The sequence below is a fragment of the Gracilinanus agilis genome, chromosome 4 (assembly GCF_016433145.1).
Source record: "Gracilinanus agilis isolate LMUSP501 chromosome 4, AgileGrace, whole genome shotgun sequence".
In the NCBI taxonomy this organism is placed as follows: domain Eukaryota; kingdom Metazoa; phylum Chordata; class Mammalia; order Didelphimorphia; family Didelphidae; genus Gracilinanus; species Gracilinanus agilis.
The window spans coordinates 294,152,855-294,170,719 of record NC_058133.1 but is presented as its reverse complement, the minus strand read 5'-3'; positions in this window follow the sequence as shown (position 1 = coordinate 294,170,719).

Sequence of the window (17,865 nt, the reverse complement as noted above, 5' to 3'; positions counted from 1 at the left end):
TTCATTCCTGTTACATCACTGTTCTAGCTTCTCTTCTTATCATGCATTGTTTTTTATAAGATCCTGTTCAATGAAGTTTCTCAACTAACTCACATATCCAACACATATCTTTCCACTGTCCACTGTGCGATATTAATTTTTAATTCTTTGAAGACTGTTCTATTCCACATTTCACTGGCTTAATAATAGTAATCAGTTATTCTCTACTAGCAGCAATGCAAGGATCCAGAGCAAGGCTGAGGGAAAGAAAACTAGCCACATTCAGAGAAAGAACTGTGGGAGGAGAAACACAGAGGAAAAGCAACTGCTTGAACACATGGGCTGATGGGGATATTACTGGGGATGAAGACACTAAATGATAACTCTAGTCCAACTATCAATAACATGGAATTAGGTCTTGATCAATGATATATGTAAAACCCAGTGGAATTTTGCATTGGTTAAGGGGGGTTTAGGGGAATTTGGGGAGAGGGAAAGAACTTGAAACATGTAACTATGGGAAAATATTCAAAATAAAACTAAAAATATAAAAAATAATAGTTGTCAATTCACAGTGTAAATTTTGGTTACAGCTGTGATATCAAACTCAAATAGAAAAATATCCCTGCTATTCATATATTGATTTAGAAATTGAAAAATTAACATTATATACATTTAATCATATTTATTTATTTTGCTAAACCTTTCCCAAATACATTTTAATCTGGTTTAACCTGCACTTGGAAGCAAGTGTCCAACTACCATGACTTTGACACCTTTGCTATATAGTCATTATATCACTTAATATTCACAATTTCCCTATGCAGTAGATATAGTGACACTTTTACTACTCCATTTTTGCTGCTGCTTTTTGGAATTCCTAAGTATTTTCAAGACCTTTTTTGGTCTCTCCTGTTAATATTCTTCTTCTAACTCTAAAACAAATAGATACATAAGCTCCAAGGGGAAAAGAAATTGTCTGCTGGGAGATCACAGAAGACTTCATAGAGAAGAAGGTGACATTTGAGTTAGTCCTTAAAGGATTGGTAGGAATTCAGTGGGTGAAAAGGGAAAAATGTATTCCAAGTGTAAGAGTAAATTGTGGATGTAGGAAAGTACAGGTCTAGTTTTGGGAACCAAAATTAGTTCAGTTTGACTGGGACAGAAAGAACATAGAGAGGAGTAATATAAAAAGGCTAGAAAGATAAGACATCAAAAACTTTGAGGATCCTTCAGTGCCAGGGGCAAAAGTTTGAACTTTACTTAGTAGGCAAGAATAAACCACTGGAAATGTTTGAGCAAAGGGTAGAAAACATACAAATTTATGCACAAATATTATTTTGGGAGTGGTATGGAGGATAAAATAGACAGAGTAGAGACTATAGCTGACCTATGAAGGAGATGACTGTTGCAATCCAAGTAAGTGCTAATGAGAGTCTACATAGGATGGTGATAATAAAGGTACAGAGGAGAAGGCAAATATGAAAAATACTAGTTGACATTTTGAGCATTGTTCTCACAAAAGAATTGTGAAGTTGGCTTTGATAACAAAGTGAGCTAAAGTTCAGACAGAGAAAGCAACTTGGCTATGATTATACAACTAAATGGCAAAGTGAGGATTTGAACCCAGTTCTCATGTGGTCTTTCTATAGTAGGCTTGACAACATAATGGAAAGGTAAGGGAGACATGGGTCCTGGGCCAATGATAATGTCATAAGTAGATTTAAAAGAATACAGTTTGGGAAATTCTGAAATAGATTATTCTGTAGAATTATGCCCAAATAACCCTAATATTTACTCTACTTTTGCTTCAGAAACCATATAACTTGTTATTTCTAATGGTTTCTCTACATAGTGACCATTATCCCAACCTCCTCTGGTCTTCTGAGCAAATTCTGGGTTAATAAAACAATTTCTTATCTAAACATTTTAACTGAGTTTGTAAAACCAGCATTGAGTTACTGTATAAACAGTAATTGTTCTTTGCTGACTATTCTCAGCTGGATGATAAAACATATTTCCTGACAAACAAGTTCTTTCATTTCCTCTCAATTCGGTTCAACAAGAATCTCTCTCTCTCTCTCTCTCTCTCTCTCTCTCTCTCTCTCTCTCTCTCTCTCTCTCTCATTTCAGTCTCTGTCTGTCTGTCTGTCTGTCTGTCTGTCTCTCTCTCACACACACACACACACACACACACACACACACACACACACACACACACTTCAGCAATCATGGGTTAAATTAGCTTTACTTTGCATATAAATTCCAGATCTAAATAACCAGGCCTCATCACTCTCTCTAGCTCCTGTCCCACATCTCCAACTGCTTGTCAGACATCTACATCTGAAAGACTTATATTACATATTGGTTCCATGACAGAAGAGCAGTAAGGGCTAGGCAAGGAGGGTTAAATGACTTGCCCAAGGGTACAAAGCTTGGAATGATCTGAGTCCAGATTTGAACCCAGGACCTTTGGTCTCCAGTCCTGGCTCTCCAACTAATGAGCAACCTAGCTGTCTCCATCATACACTCTTTATTCCAACTAAACAAGTTGACTTACTGATCCTTCTAAATAACATTCTATCTCTCAATACTTTCCCTTTGCATGACTTTACTGTGTCAAGAATGAATTCCTTCCCTACCTCTTAGAAACATTAGTTTTCTTTAAAGTTTAGGCCACTAGAATGACCCATTCTGATTCTTTCAGTTATTAGCATTCTCTGATGCTCTCCTACCTCAACTACTTTGTACTAGGTTTTTACATATTTTGTATTTAGATAGGCAGCACGGGGAAGTAAATAAAGTGCTGACTTCAGAGCCAAGAAGAACCAATATAATGTAAACTTTGGAAGACAAAGACTTTGGTTATTGTCTATTTTTATCCCTGATGCCTAGCACAGTGCCTGACATAGAGTAAATGCTTAATAAATGTTGAATGAATGAATAAATTCATAGTCAAAAATTAAACAATTTCTGCACTCACTAAGTTTTCTCTTGAAGTTAGACGCAGAATGCAAAATACAAAGTATAAAATATATACAAAATAAATGCAAAGTGATTTCAGTATTGAGACCAACAGTTGAAGAAACTATCTCAGCTTATGTAGATAAGTGACTCTTCTACAATGTAAAATCTTAGAGTTGCTTAGGCCACCAAAGATTTAAAATTTATGCTTGGTCCATACTTCTAGTATGTATCATGAGTAAGTCTTTTTTTTTTTTTAAACACTTGCCTACTATCTTCAATTCTAAGACAGAATTTGGCAAGGTCTGGGAAACTGGGGCTAAGTGATTTGCCCAGGATCGCATAGCTAGAAAGTATCTGAGGCCAAATTTGAACCCAGGTCTTCTTGACTCCAGAGTTGGTGCTCTATCTATTATGCTGCCTAGCTGCCCCAAGAGTAAGTCTTGAACTCAGGTTTTCCTGACTCTGAGGCCAACTTCCTATGCACTATGCCAGGCTGCTTCGATTAAATATTTATTAAATAAACACATAGAACACACAGAATTTTAGGATCTTAAACGAGAAAGAAACAAAGATTATCTAGTTTATTTTCACTATTTAGTAGAAAAGGAAAAGGAGTCCTCTGAAATAAAGAGTAACTTGCTCAAAATCACGAAAGTATCAACCAGGCAGCAGAACTAGAATTTGAGTCCATATCTTCTCACTCTAGAGTTGGTGCTCTTTTTATTGTCTGTATTTCAAATATAGAACCAGCACTGGACATTGTCTTTCTTATCTGAGGACAAGCTTAGCTAAATGCAGAAGGAACCATCAATACAAGGTTAGCTGTCAGGTAAATAGCTGATTTGGCAAAAGAAACACATAAAACACCTTTATTAATGAAAAAAGGAGGTAGCAATCCCCATGTATGATGAAAATATGAACAATGAAATATATATGAGCATTTTACTTCCCTGCTAAAGAATCTTTGATAACTCCATATTCTCTCTAGATCAAAAATAGAAATTTCTCAGTGTGGAATCTAAGACCCTGTAAACCTCTGGTTCCAACCTGCCTTTCTAGAATTACTTCAAATTTCTCCTCTTTAAATAATCTACACTCATTTCTAATATGCCCACTTGCTGCTAAACCCTCTACATGAATTTATATTAGACTGTCCAGAGTGATAGGGTTGCATTTCCTCTTCTTCTCCTTATTTAACAATCCTGTTTCATTCTTGTCTCAACTCAGGTGTCATTTCTTGTGGGAAGTAAATTATTGATTTCCTTAGTAGTTAGTTCTCTCATACTCCTCAAATTACCTTGCAATTACTGTGTAAATTACGAATATTCACTAGCATATAAGCTACTTGAAGGCAGGTTAATTTGCATTTTGATTTCCATTACTTAACACAGTGTTTTGCATTTATAAATTATTTAATAGTACTTGCTTAATAAAGAATAAAATCCCAGATTTTTTGAAGTGTGTATGTGTAAATTATATATGTATACATATGTGTGTATATATATATATATATATATATATATATATATATATAACTCATAATTGTGTAATTGGAATTTGGGAGATGCCATTTCAAAGTATATATATATTTTCTATGGACACGTGGGAACTATCAAACTACATTTCCTGTGGTCCTACGGGTTTCCGGTTCCAGTTCTTTGGGCATGGGAATGCCTGCGTCACCACGCAGAGGACAGTTTAAATGGGAGGAGAATCGAAAGTAAGCCCTCTTGGCTAGCAGGCTCGGGGAGAGATGAGAGGTAATAAAATGGAGGTGGCAGTTTTGAATTCTTACCGGCACATGGTCTAATGATTTTACCAGCATGGCCATGGCTTTAATTAAACTACTAATTTATATTATTATATCAGTCCTCATTATTTTTAATCCTAACATAAACACATATATGATATAAAAACAAATAAAACATACACATATAAGCACCATATTTGATAGGGGGAAAATCTGTTCATTAAATAAATGTTTGTGTGTAATATAGTAGACCTTTTACAAAGAGAATATTTGCTTCAGAAAGTAGAATCACAAATATACTGTATTCTCCCAACACATAGAAAGCATACACCTCTGGGCCACCTTACACCACCCTCGGTCTGTGGGAAGGGGAGAAGAATTGGGTTCATGGTGAAAGAAGTACCTGGGAAAAGTATGTTTCTAACTGTCACCTCTTAGTTAACTTGATTAAAATAACCCCAGTAAATATACCTAAAGGTAATTACCATATACTAACCCAGCTTTTAAAGATGAGGAAGGACTTGAGAAAGTGGGTAACACCTAGAGAGAGGAATGGCAGGTAAATCAGTTGAACTGAATACCAGCCTCCAGCCTGCTGGGAATTAATATAATAACTTATTTACCTAAACTAGGATTCTTGTTAGGGAATGAGGAGATTAGATGGGAAGCAATAACAACTGTTTATTGAGGATAAAGGATTTAGGAAGGTGGGTAATAGGTTTCCCTGACTGGGTGACTAATAACAAATAATAGGACAAGGGAATGGAGTTCTACACTAAAACTTTAACTAACAACAACCACCAAGCAGGATAGGAGTTTGGAAATCTCACTCCTGGGTCTCTGACTCCTCCAGCATTGTTTCTCTGGTGTCTCAGGATCTCAGTTGATAATCAGCCAATAGATACAGTGGGGTAAAACAGTGAACTGGTACAAATTGAAGGCCCACCCTCAAAACTGCAAATCCAAGCTCTAGTCTATTCCACAAAGATGACGGTATATTGATGATGCCTTCTCAGGGAGATCAAAACACACAGGCTCCTTCTTCAGTAAAAACCAACTGACTCAGACAAATTCTGTGTCATCCCCCTTCATTCCAGGCGTCTTCAGAATGCTCAGCTCATCCTGCTTAACTAAAACATTTCCCTCTATACTTAAATCTATCTGTCTATCTTATTTCCTACAACAATAGTGTCAACTTGAATTCTGGAAACCCCAAGTTTGCCCATTTCCCTTGGGAGCTTGCCTTTAAAGGAAGTCCCAAACTGACTTTGTCTTAGACTAAACAAGGAATCTCCAAGCATTCATTAAGTGTCCTGAATAGGAGTAATAGAAATACTCAAATCCTCAATCACCCTTTTTGTCTTAGAAGTTTCCCCCATTTTATCAGAGATTCTTTCCCAAGAAGACCAACATCCCGAAAGAACCATCCTTTTGTATCTATTGTAAGTTAAGCCATTCCATGATACCCCAGCCTTTGGCTAAGACCTCTTTCCCAAGTCTGCTTGTAACTGTCAGTATGTTTGCTGTACTTAATTCCCCAAATAATATATAAGTCCCCAAGTTCTATTGTTTTTTGGAGAATCATCTAGCATGGTGATTCTCTCAGAAAACTGTTCTCAGAACCCCAGAGTTTTGACTCTGGTATTGTGATAATGAGATTAAACCTACTCTGCCCATCTTTAGATTTAATCACCAAAGGTAAAAACATCACCACTTAATTCACAAGTTGGGAAGTCTGTAACCCATATGTGCAAGAGTGAGTGACTAGTTAGAATTGACTGCCCCTGGGAAGTCCTAAGCAAAGCATCTGTTGTGATTGGATACATAAACTAAGAGGAAGGCACAGGAAAGGACAAAAAAGAACACTTTTAAAAGGGAGTGACAACTTCCTGTTGGCCAGTTCTTGTTCATTTCTACCACCTGGAGGAGCTCTCACTGGGACTTTGGGGTCTTCTTGTTTGTTTTCCTGGAGTTGGAGCTCGAGTTGGAGACACTGCTTGCTGGACCTGAGACCTGGGACCCTGAGACTCTGTCAGACTGTTCTTAAATCTTTCCCTTAGAATGACATGTGGCAAGTGAAGAGGCTGACTACCTTAGCCTCCCTGAAGGTACTAGCCTCCCGGAGGCTCCTTTGTTTGGGAGAAGCCCTCGTGGCTAAACCCCTGGCTAATTTACTTTTAGGCTATCCAGCTGGGACCTCTGGAGCCCTATTGGAGTAAAGCCAGGGATTGAGTATATAGTCTAGTTCTTTAAGCTAGTTCTCTTACTCTACCCTCTTCTCTTCTCATCTCTACTTCTATTCTCTCTCTCCTATATTTTATAAATTACTAAAATAATTTTAGAATTGATATTTATTCCATTCTTGGTGACCACGCCTTTAAATATTAGTATCTAAACCAACCCCCTCCCCCCCTTTTCCCTTTTACAGTATTTAGCATAGGGCTCTGTGTGGCAGACAAATATTAAGGACCTGCCTTCTGATTAAAGATTTGGTTTTTCAGATTACTTTAGTGGTTCTGTGTTTTTCCAAGTGAACAATAGTGTAGCTCAGTTCCCATAGCTCACAGTCCCACTTCCGAGCCCAAAACCTATCTCAACCTCTTATTCCCAGGTACCCCAGCTTCTCAGGACTTCCACACTCACTTGAACCTCACCTGTGTATGAGCTAAGGCTCCATTCCCATGAAGATAACTTCTGGTACCTGAAACTGAGGACAAGCAACAAAGAACCAAAACAAACATCCCCAGGTTCATTTCTTAGAAGGTATGTAAAAAAGATAGAGCAGTACGACGAATGCTTCTGGGTATAGCAAAAGGTATTTTCTTCTCTACAGAAAAGAGAGTGACTGGTTGGGTCAGGCCAGTGTTAACAAGGCAGGCAGCCAATCAAGGAGGCAACTCCCAACCATGTGTCTGAGGACACAGCAGGTTTCATTTTAGACAAAGTTGGCATTCTCAAAAACTTTTCTAGCTTTGTTCTTTGTTTAAAATGTCATGCTTAGAGAAGTATGGGCTACATGTGTTTATTTAAAAAACATATATCATTATGAATTTTCCCATTTGAGATACTAATAGATAAACAAGGACCATATTTTTCAAGCCTAAAATCAGGACAACTTAATCATTTCAATTCTGTTAAACAAACCTTAAAATATTCCTTTTGCTACAATGATTCAGGACAGTTCTGAAGAACTTATGAGAAAGTATACTATCCATATCCAGAGAAAGAATTGTTGGAGTCAGAATTCAGATCAAAGTACATTATTTTTCACTTTAGTTTATTTGGGGGTTTTGGTTTTATATGGTTATTCTCTTACAAAAATGAACAATATGGAAATATGTTTTGCATGGTAATGCATGTATAACCCAGATAAAATTGCTTATCATCTCCTGGAAGGGGGAGGGATGTGAGGGAGATAGATAATTTGGATCATATAACTTCGGAAAACTTATGCAAAAAATTATTATTACATGTAACTGTAAAGTAAAATATCTTTACAAAAAAGAATCCTTTTGCAAAGTCCTGTTAAAAGTACACTTTCTTAAAAAATAAAAAGCAGAAGTATCAAACAGTTTTGGAATGGATAATATAACTATCTACCCACATTAATTTTGTCTTTTCTTTGGTTATGATAGGAATAATGTATATAGTTTTGTATGCTACAGAAAACAATATATAGACTGGTTGTTATTCAACTGGCTAAGAGTTATTGTTTAACTTTTGACATATAAGGAACAGTCTGGTGATGATTTTAAGGCTATTATCTAGTTATTATTGGTTATTTGTACCTATCCCTGAATATCATAGTGTTGTGGGGGGCTTGAGGTGAACCCCTTGGGTTTGAAAGGGTACCCTTTGCAAAAATGCAAGACTCTGAAACTTAGCTTAAAAATAAAAAGAGAACTTTATTAATTTAGAAGGTAATGTTGAATCAGGCCAGGAGGATAGCATAGATGGGAAGCTGCCTACTACAGGACATCAATTCTGGGGTCTTCATACTCTTTACAACAGTGAAGCCGTGACTTCAGAGTGGTATGCACTGAGGCACACGGAAAGGGTGGCGGGTTTGGTCATCTGACTGGGGTCAGCCTAAAGACATAGGGGGTGACCCTCATAGTTTAGGGGACAGATAGATGTCTTAGATACAACCCAATAGTATCGAGGCATAGCCTGGAGGTGTATCTCTGTGTCCACCTCAAACCTAAAGGACAATCTAAGGAGAATATTCTTCGCAGGATCTTATTGGAGTTATCATATGTTTTGCGTTAATAGTCACAAGAATGTAAGGGAGGCAAAGGAATTTTCCTGTCTACAGTTTCACCTGAAATACTTCCATAATTTTGGGGTACAATGTTCCATGCCAATAGCATTTATGTGTTCCTTTGACAAGTGGGGTGAGGTAATATGTACATTTGTAAAGTTTTTTTAAATATATTTTATATTTTCCAATTACTTGTAAGAACAATTTTTGACAATGATTTGAAAAAAATGTTGAGGGGGCAGCTGGGTGGCTCAGTGGATTGAGAGCCAGGCCTAGAGATAGGAGGTCCTAGGTTCAAATCTGACCTCAGACACTTCCCAACTGTGTGACCCTGGGCAAGTCACTTGACCCCCATTGCCTACCCTTACCACTCTTCTGCCTTGGAGCCAATACACAGTATTGACTCCAAGATGGAAGGTAAGGGTTTAAAAAAAATTTTTTTTTTAAATGTTGAGCTCCAAATTCTCTCCTCCACCAATGAGAAGTTAAGAAGTTTGATAAAGGTTATTCATGTGCAGTCATGAAAAACTTATTTCCATATTAGTCATGTTTGAAAGAAAATAAATTTATATAAATTTATTAAAATTGGGATTGTTAGGGGTTAAAAAATTCTTCAGCTGGTTTCTAGAAAGATCTGATCTTAATAATAGAAAATGTGCTTCTTGAACAATGTCAGAATATGTTTATGAAGTAGTCTTGGAGCATTTCTTTTTATTTATTCATTGATTTATTCATTTATTTTTCCATATTACTGGTGGCCCCTAGGCTGTGGTCATAGGAAATGGACAAAGCTTTGTTGAAACCTTGGCCAGAAGCTCTTGTGTCAAAACCCTGATACCAGGCTTCAGGAGCAGTCTGTTGTACAGAGAAAGAAGGCTCCAGACAGAGGAATACTGGGATTCTAGTAAGTCTTTTGTTCTTCATTGAGTATTTCCCTGTCAAAAGAGATACAAATTTACCAGGAGAATGTTGCACAGCAGTCAGTATTTCTAATAGTGAGGAATCCTGGGAGGAAAATGAAGAAAAGGGAAGAGAAAAAGGGGGTAGGAAAAGAAAGGAATGAAAAGAAAAGACAGAAAGATGAAGAAGGAAAATAAAGTCCTTAGTTTCTCTTGATAAGTCAACTGAACTATGAGTCACTGGGAAAAGGTGATTAGTAGATAGAATACTTTTTAGAATTTAATTCTGAATTTAATTTAATTTAATGCTTAATTTAATTTAATTAATTTAATTTTAATTTAATTCAAATCTTGCCTCAGACCCTTAATAGTTCTATGACCTTGAGCAGGTCACAACTTATGTTCTCCCTCATTTTCTTTATCTATAAAATAGAGATGATAATAATAGCATCTATATTCATTAATATTATGAGCATAAAATGAAATTATATTTATAAAATTTTGAAAGCACCACATAAATGCTAGGTATTATTATTAAGTAGTGATGTGCTTGGAGTCACAGGACTTGGCTTTGATTTGGATCCTGTGTCTCCTCATTAGAAGGAACCTTGTGCTGGAAGACTGAGTAGAAGGAAGAGGAAGAAGGAGAAGGGAAAGAGAATTATTTTGCTTCTGCCATTGTGAAGTCAGGAAAGACTCAGTATTGTTTGTGGAATTAGCCACATTATACCAAGTCTGTCATGAGTTATGAGGATCATTTTCCCTAGCTTAGTCTGATAGCAAAGGGTATATTTTCAATGTTTTTGTTTTGTTTGTTTCGTTTTGTTTTTTTGTGGTTCTGGCTTCTGATCTGTACTGTATACAGGCATTGCTGGTTTTAGCTTGCTTAACATTCTGAGAGCCTATTTTTTTTGCCAGGATTTGAATTTGATTCAGGCTCTGCTACTTAGAGAAACTGCTATTTTAAATATGATGGAATAGTAAGTTCATACATGATATCTATTTTCTCTCTTAATAAAATGCTTTGAAATCAAATGAATATTCAAAATCTATATGAAATTGTTGTCATTTATCACAACATTTTCAAGCTTTAATTATCTTTATCCAAAAAGATGACTCTATTTTTTGGTGTTAATTATCTTTTACCATTTCATTTTTTGAATAAGCTTCTTCAGAGTAAGGATTATTTCACTTTTTGTATTTGTATCCTTAGTGCTTAGAATAGTACCTGTTACCTACTAGGTACTTAAAGGAAACTTGCTGATTGCTATTTTAAAAGCCTAATAAGTGTTGCTATTTTAGCTTTTCTTTTTAATCTTAAAATTTTTAATCAACTAATATTAATTAAGTCTCTTCAGTATATATAGAAGAGTATAGTATAATATGATTTCTAAATCATTGTGTTAAAATGAAATTGAGTATCATTCTATAATTTAACCACCCAAATATCATATTACAGTGGAATAGTTCTACATTCCAAGGTGATGACTATTGAATTTCATGAAATAAATATTATGGGTCATTATAATATCCCTCAATGAACACTGAATTACAAAAAATAACATTAGACTTACTTTGATACTTCAATGAGCCTGTAATTTCATATGTCATTATAAGATCCCACATAATTGCAGAAAGTAACTAAATTATGGATTTTAGGGGAAAATCACTTATATTACTTTTTTCCTTCAGGCTATATCATGGTATACATGTTTTATTATCTAGAAAAGACAAACTTCAACTGACATGTAAGAAGGTAAACAACGCTCATTTAAGAGCAGATTTTTAAAAGTTCTTCCTTCATAGAGATTATAATATAGTATGAGAAAATCAATCTTTTGAATATTTGGCATTGAGAGTACAACTTGCTCAGCTTAAATGCCCTCAGCTGCTGAGGAACAAACCTCTTTTCCTCAAACCCAGCTGTCAGCTTCCTTGTTCTTATCTCTTTTTCAAACTTGTTCCTTTCCAGAGCTAACCACCCATTCCAGTGTATTCTAGAATGCCCATTCTATAATTGTTAGACCTTTTGTCATTTTCAACAACACTCTCACCCTTTCCATCTTCTGACTTAGTAAAGGCTCACTAATTATTGGTTTCAAGGTAGAAGAGCCATAAAGGACAGGTAATTTGGGTTAAGTGACTTGCCCAGGGTTATAAAGGTAGAAAATGTCTTAGGCAATATTTGAACCCAGGACTTCCCATCTCCTGGCCTGGCTCTCTATCCACTGAGTCCCTTAGGTTCCCCCCTTCCTAGTATCATTGAGAAAACCTTTTTTTAGCTATCCAGATTTGTAATGTTATTATTGATCTCATTTCCTCCCTCTCACTCATCCCACACATCTAATTCACTGTTAATGATTATCACTTTTTTTCTTTATGATATGCCTCTAATATTTGCCTTCCTCTACAGTCATATAGCTAGCAACTTAGTTCTTGCCTCCATCATCTTTTGCTTAGACTATTGCAATAAAATTCTAATTCTCTTAGCTTTAAGTCTCTCCTCATTCTAATTCATACTTCAAGTAGCTGTCAAAGCTATGCCACACCCCTATCAGTAACCTCTAATAGCTCTCTGTTAGCACTAGTAGCGAGTATAAACTTATTTGTCATTTAAGTTCTTCATAGAGAATTTGGGTCATGTCATAAAACAGAGGACTAGACCTTTTTTCTTCACAACCAATTACACCTCTCTATAAAAAAAATTTATGTATAAACTTTTCCATTCTCTTCCTCTTCTCCCCTTCCCTCCCCTTTCCCTCTTTATTTCCTGGTTCTGCTTTTTTTCATTTTCTATCAACTCTTTTAAATCTTCCCTACTTTTCTATATTCTTCATATTCATCATGTATCAAAATTTTTAAGGCAAAATGATTTTCAGAGTACAAGGGTGGTATTTTCAGGAGCCTTGGCTTTGAAGAAGTAGGTAGCTGGGATGCTAAGTCCAGCAGGAAACTTAAGATCAGTACATTGATGGAAGAAATATTGGATAAAACAGGAAATTAGCGATTATCAAGATTATCCCTCCTCTCACAGGTTTAAGTTTGATAGCCTTTGGCTGTATGGTTATGAGAAAGTCACAATCTCGAAGTTATCTAGGCATCGCTTTAAAACTATAATTTTCAGATAAAGTGTGGGCCTACAATGATAGAGAGTTTCCCTCTCTGGAAGTTCCTGCTACTAATGAAATCACAGGTAGAGTTCCTGCCCTGTCACTAAGGAATTCAAACTTTTCAATTAGTCAATGAGATTAAATTTAGATTTATTCACTTTTAACGTATGCCTAAAGAAGTCTCATGTATTGGTTGTGTCATGTTCATTCCATTGTGGTGGGCTTCCTCTGGCATTTTGATTATTTTGTTTTCACATGCATCATAGCCTCTCTTTCCCTAATACTACATGCCAACAGTTTATACTATGTTCCTCCCATTTCTAGATATTTTAGGAAGCAGTCCAAAGTTATTTGAATAAGCCAGCTAGCTGTCTGCTGGAAGGGGTGGTGGTGTTGGGGAATAGAGGATAAACTAATTTGGGGTTTTCTTGGCAAAGATGCTGAAGTGGTTTGCCATTTCTTTCTTCAACTAATTTTATAGGTAAGGAAACTGAGGCAAACAGTGTTAAGTGACTTGACAAGAGTCACACAGTAAGTGTTTGAACTCAGAAGATAATTCTTCCTGGTTCCAAACTTGGTATTCTATCCATTGCACCATTTAGCTGCCCTTCTGATATTTTAGTTTCTAACAATAATAATAACAGCTAGCATTTATAAAGTGCTTTACAGGGCCAATTAGGTTCAATATTTTAGATTTAACAGGAAGTGTTAACATAAACAAAAGACTCAATGCCTGAATCCTGGGAAAGAGGATATAAACAATAAGTTCCTGTGGGCCTCCATGAGGTAGGAGCCAAAGACTTACTTGAGAGATGCAAGGAATGTTCTAGGACTTGTATATAAATATTATAAATATAAATATGAAGATATACATATCTCTATCCCTACTCCTGGTATGTTGCTTCTGGCACTTACTGGCTCTTTAGCACTTAGTAATTCTATTAACTTTTCAGTACTCCAGACAACTCTTTAAGAATTAAAGTCACCAAGGAGACGCTACTCAGTATTGGAGTTTCCTTTGCCAATGAAATCACAAGTCCAGTTCCTATCCCACTCCATATATCTTCCACCTCCTCTACACATATCCTTAGGCAGAAATAGTAAATATATCCTTTATAGACCATAATGTAATAAAAATAGTAATCATTTTAGGGAACACAAAAATATCAAGCCCAAATGGAATTTTAATATAAAAAACTAAATAATGAATAACTTAAATAATAAATCATAGAAATGATAAGGATGTAAAAAATTTATAAATATGCCAAAATTTTTAGGCTGTAGCTAAAGCAATCCACATGGGAAAAATCATATCTCTAAATGTATATTCATGTATAAATGAAATAGAAAAAGATAGATCAGGGAATTGAATATGCATTTTAAAACAGTCAACAAATAAACAAGGTTAAAATAAATGCAAAGGGGATATAAAAATTAGAGTAGAAATAGATGATCCAGAAACAAAAACCTATAGAAATGATAAAACTAAAAAATGGTTGTTTAAAAAGACCGATAAAATTGATAACACTTCAGCCAATCAGATTAAAAAGAGGTCATTTTTCAGTTGTATTTGACTCTCCATGACCCCAGGTAGAGTTTTCTTGGCAAAGATACGAAAGTAATTTTCTATTTATTTCTCCAGCTCATTTTTCAGATGAGGATCCTGAGGCAAACAAGCATAAGTGACTTACTCAGGGTCACAAGTGTATATAAGGCAGGATTTGAACAGAAGTCTTCTGGACTCCAAATTCAACATTCCAGCCACTGTGCCATCTAGCTGCTACTAAAATGTAGAACAAAGTATGGCATATAATTAGCAAAGAATATTACAGTTGGAAGGAGTTTACAGTTTGATTAGTTTAATCTCTTTATTTTACAGATGAGAAAATTAAAGCCAGTATAAATGCCTTTCCCAAAGTCATATAGCCAAGAAGTCATAGGGACTAAGCCTGAGGATTTCTGATTTACTAGATACTGTGATTTTTATTCTACCATACTGGATCTTCTATTGGACTGTGTATGCTTAGAAGAATTATAGTGGATTGTGAATTAAATTAACGAAGATTCATTTATAAACTCATAAATGGATTTGAAATGCTTTCAGAAGGCAAACATAGGGCTCTGGAAGGGATAGGTTCCCCAACACTAGATATCTTTAAGCAGAGGCTGGAAGACCACTTGATAGGGATGTAACATTCTGCTGATGTTCAGGAAACATTCACTAAAGTCAGGAAATATTCACTATCTTATTATGATAGCAGTAACACACGATATCTATCTAGTATGAAGATGGGAAGATAATATGTTACTTTAATGCCCTCTAGTGGATTGATTTCTGCTCCTGCTTCCAGGAGCATGACTCTTGTTCTTTCTCCTGTGGGAAAGGGAAAATCTCCCAGAGAATATATAGTGTCACTTATAGTTCAGATAATCTCTGAATGAATAGTTAGAGTTGGCCTCAATATATGATCAGCTGATGAAAGGTTTGTGTGTAAGTATAAGTTCTATATACTGATATGATCTTTGCACATGCACAGATGTATTAAGAATTTATTATGATAAAGATTACGTCTGAATATAGAAATATTTACCCCACCAAAAAAGGAAATTCCTTTGACAGGAACTCTATAGGTATTCATCAATCCAGTAATTTAGCAGTTATTTATTAAGTGCTTTCTATGTGTCAGGCAAGAACACTGAATCTGCACTCAATGAATTAACTTTCTAATAAAGCAGATCACATGCATATAACTATGTATATACAAGATATAGACAGGTAAATAGAAAGCAAAAAGAAGAAGAAAGGTGGTATTAGTGGGAAACAGTAGTAAGGGGAAACCAGAAAAGGCCTCTTACAGAAGGTAGAATTTGAGCTGTCCCTTGAAGGAGGTCATCAAGACAGAGGGAGGAAGTGAGAAAAAAAAAAAGATCATTCCACACATAAGACAGAGGTGAATGGAGGAAAGATGAAATGTCCAATATAAGGAACAGTGATTAGACAAGTGTTGCTGAATCATAGAATATATTGAGGAAATTAAAGAATAAAAAGGTCAGAAAAATAGGAATGGGCCAAGTTGTTAAGGGCTTTAAAAGCCAAAGAGAGGATTTTATATATGATCTTGGAAGTAACAAGGAGGCGGTGGAGTTTGTTGAGAAGACAGATAACATGGTCAGATCTGTGCTTTAGGAAAATCACTTTGGTAGCTGGGTGAATGGATTGGAACTTGGGAGACAACTGAGGCAAAAGACCAACTAGAAGGCTTTTGTAATACTCCAGGTGGGAGGTGATAAGGAAAGGAACAATGGTGAATTTGGGTTGAAGAAGGTGAGTAAGTGAAATTCTAAAGGTAGAAATGGCAAAATTGGCAACAGATTGGATACAGGGGAGAGAATGAGAAGTTGAAGATGACTCTAGAGAGTGAGCTTGGCTAACCAGCAGGATGATGGTGTCTTTAAGAGTGATAGAAACATTTGGAAAGGTGGGGAGGAGGTTTAGGAAGGGATCAACTAATGCTGATGTGGTCATATTGAGCTTGAAATGTCTATAAGCCATTGAGTTAGAAATAGATTTAAGTCAAGAAGGATGAAGATTGTGAAAAGATCATTGGATTTTAGAGATGTCAATCAAAGGCAGAATGGAGCAAGTTATGGTTTATGATTGTAATGGAATACTTTTGTGCCATAAGAAATGAGAAACAAGATGATCACATAAAACCCTGGAAATATTTATATGAAGTGATGCAAAGTGAAGTGAGCAGAGACTTCCGGTTAAGATGGAGGCAGAGTAAGGAGCAGCTGCTCGATCTCTCCTGACCGAACCACACAGGACCCCTCAAGGGGAAATAAAAACGAGTCCAGAAGAACGAAGGAACCCCACAACAGGGCGCAGCATTGAAGGTACGCAGAATCGGGGCATTTCCACACTTTAAAGGGGTGAAACAGTTCACACTAAAACACGAGAGGAAGAAGCCCCTCCCCCACCCCCCACACCGCACAAGCCGGTAAACAGGACTGGGGCAACCAGATAATCACTGGCAGCCCCTGAGCCCGTACCTGTGTGCTGCAAGACGAGGGACCCCAGGTGGCTGGGACTTTCCCTGAGCGCCCACGTGGGTGAAGGCACCGCCTCCAGCAGGGACAAAGGCCCCTAAAACACGGCCTTTCCCAAGCACTGAAGGCATCGCCTCAGGTGAGAATAAAGATCTCCAGCCCACGGACTTTCACTACCTTCTGCGGGGGTGAAAGCAGGGCCCTAAGAGCAGCAGCGCAGGCAAAGGCAGTGCCCTAGGCTTGAATAAGGATCTCCAGCCCAGGCTTGGACCTCCAGAGAGGACCCAGTGCAGACCTGAGCCTGGCTGTGGAAGCAGCCCCAAAGACTGCTGAAGGAACCTCGGGCAGAGGGGCAGACCGGGAACTACCAGGAGGCCTGACCCCGAGGACAAGGAGACCGGAGGCCCCCCCCCCCCCAAGCTTGCAAGGCCCAGGCAGACCCGGAGTGCAAAGACAAAGCGGAAAAGGGGCGGGGCTAACAATGGCCAGCAATAAGGAAATCCAGAAGAAAAAGACCATCAAGAGAAACTCTGGAACACTGGACAACTTCTACACAGAGAAAATCCAGACAACAGAGGAGGGAAAACAAAAATCCAAACCTCCCCAAAAAAATGAAAGCTGGTCACAAGTTATGGAAGAGTTTAAAAATGAAATGCTAAGGAAGATGGAAGAAATCTGGCAAGAAAATAACAGTTTAAAAGGCAGAATTTCGCAATTGGAAAGTGAGACAAGACAACTGAAGACCAAAAATGACCAGATTGAAAAGGAAAACCAATCCTTAAAGGCTAGAATCGAACATTTAGAAACCAATGATCTCTCAAGACAACAAGAACAAATAAAACAAAGTCA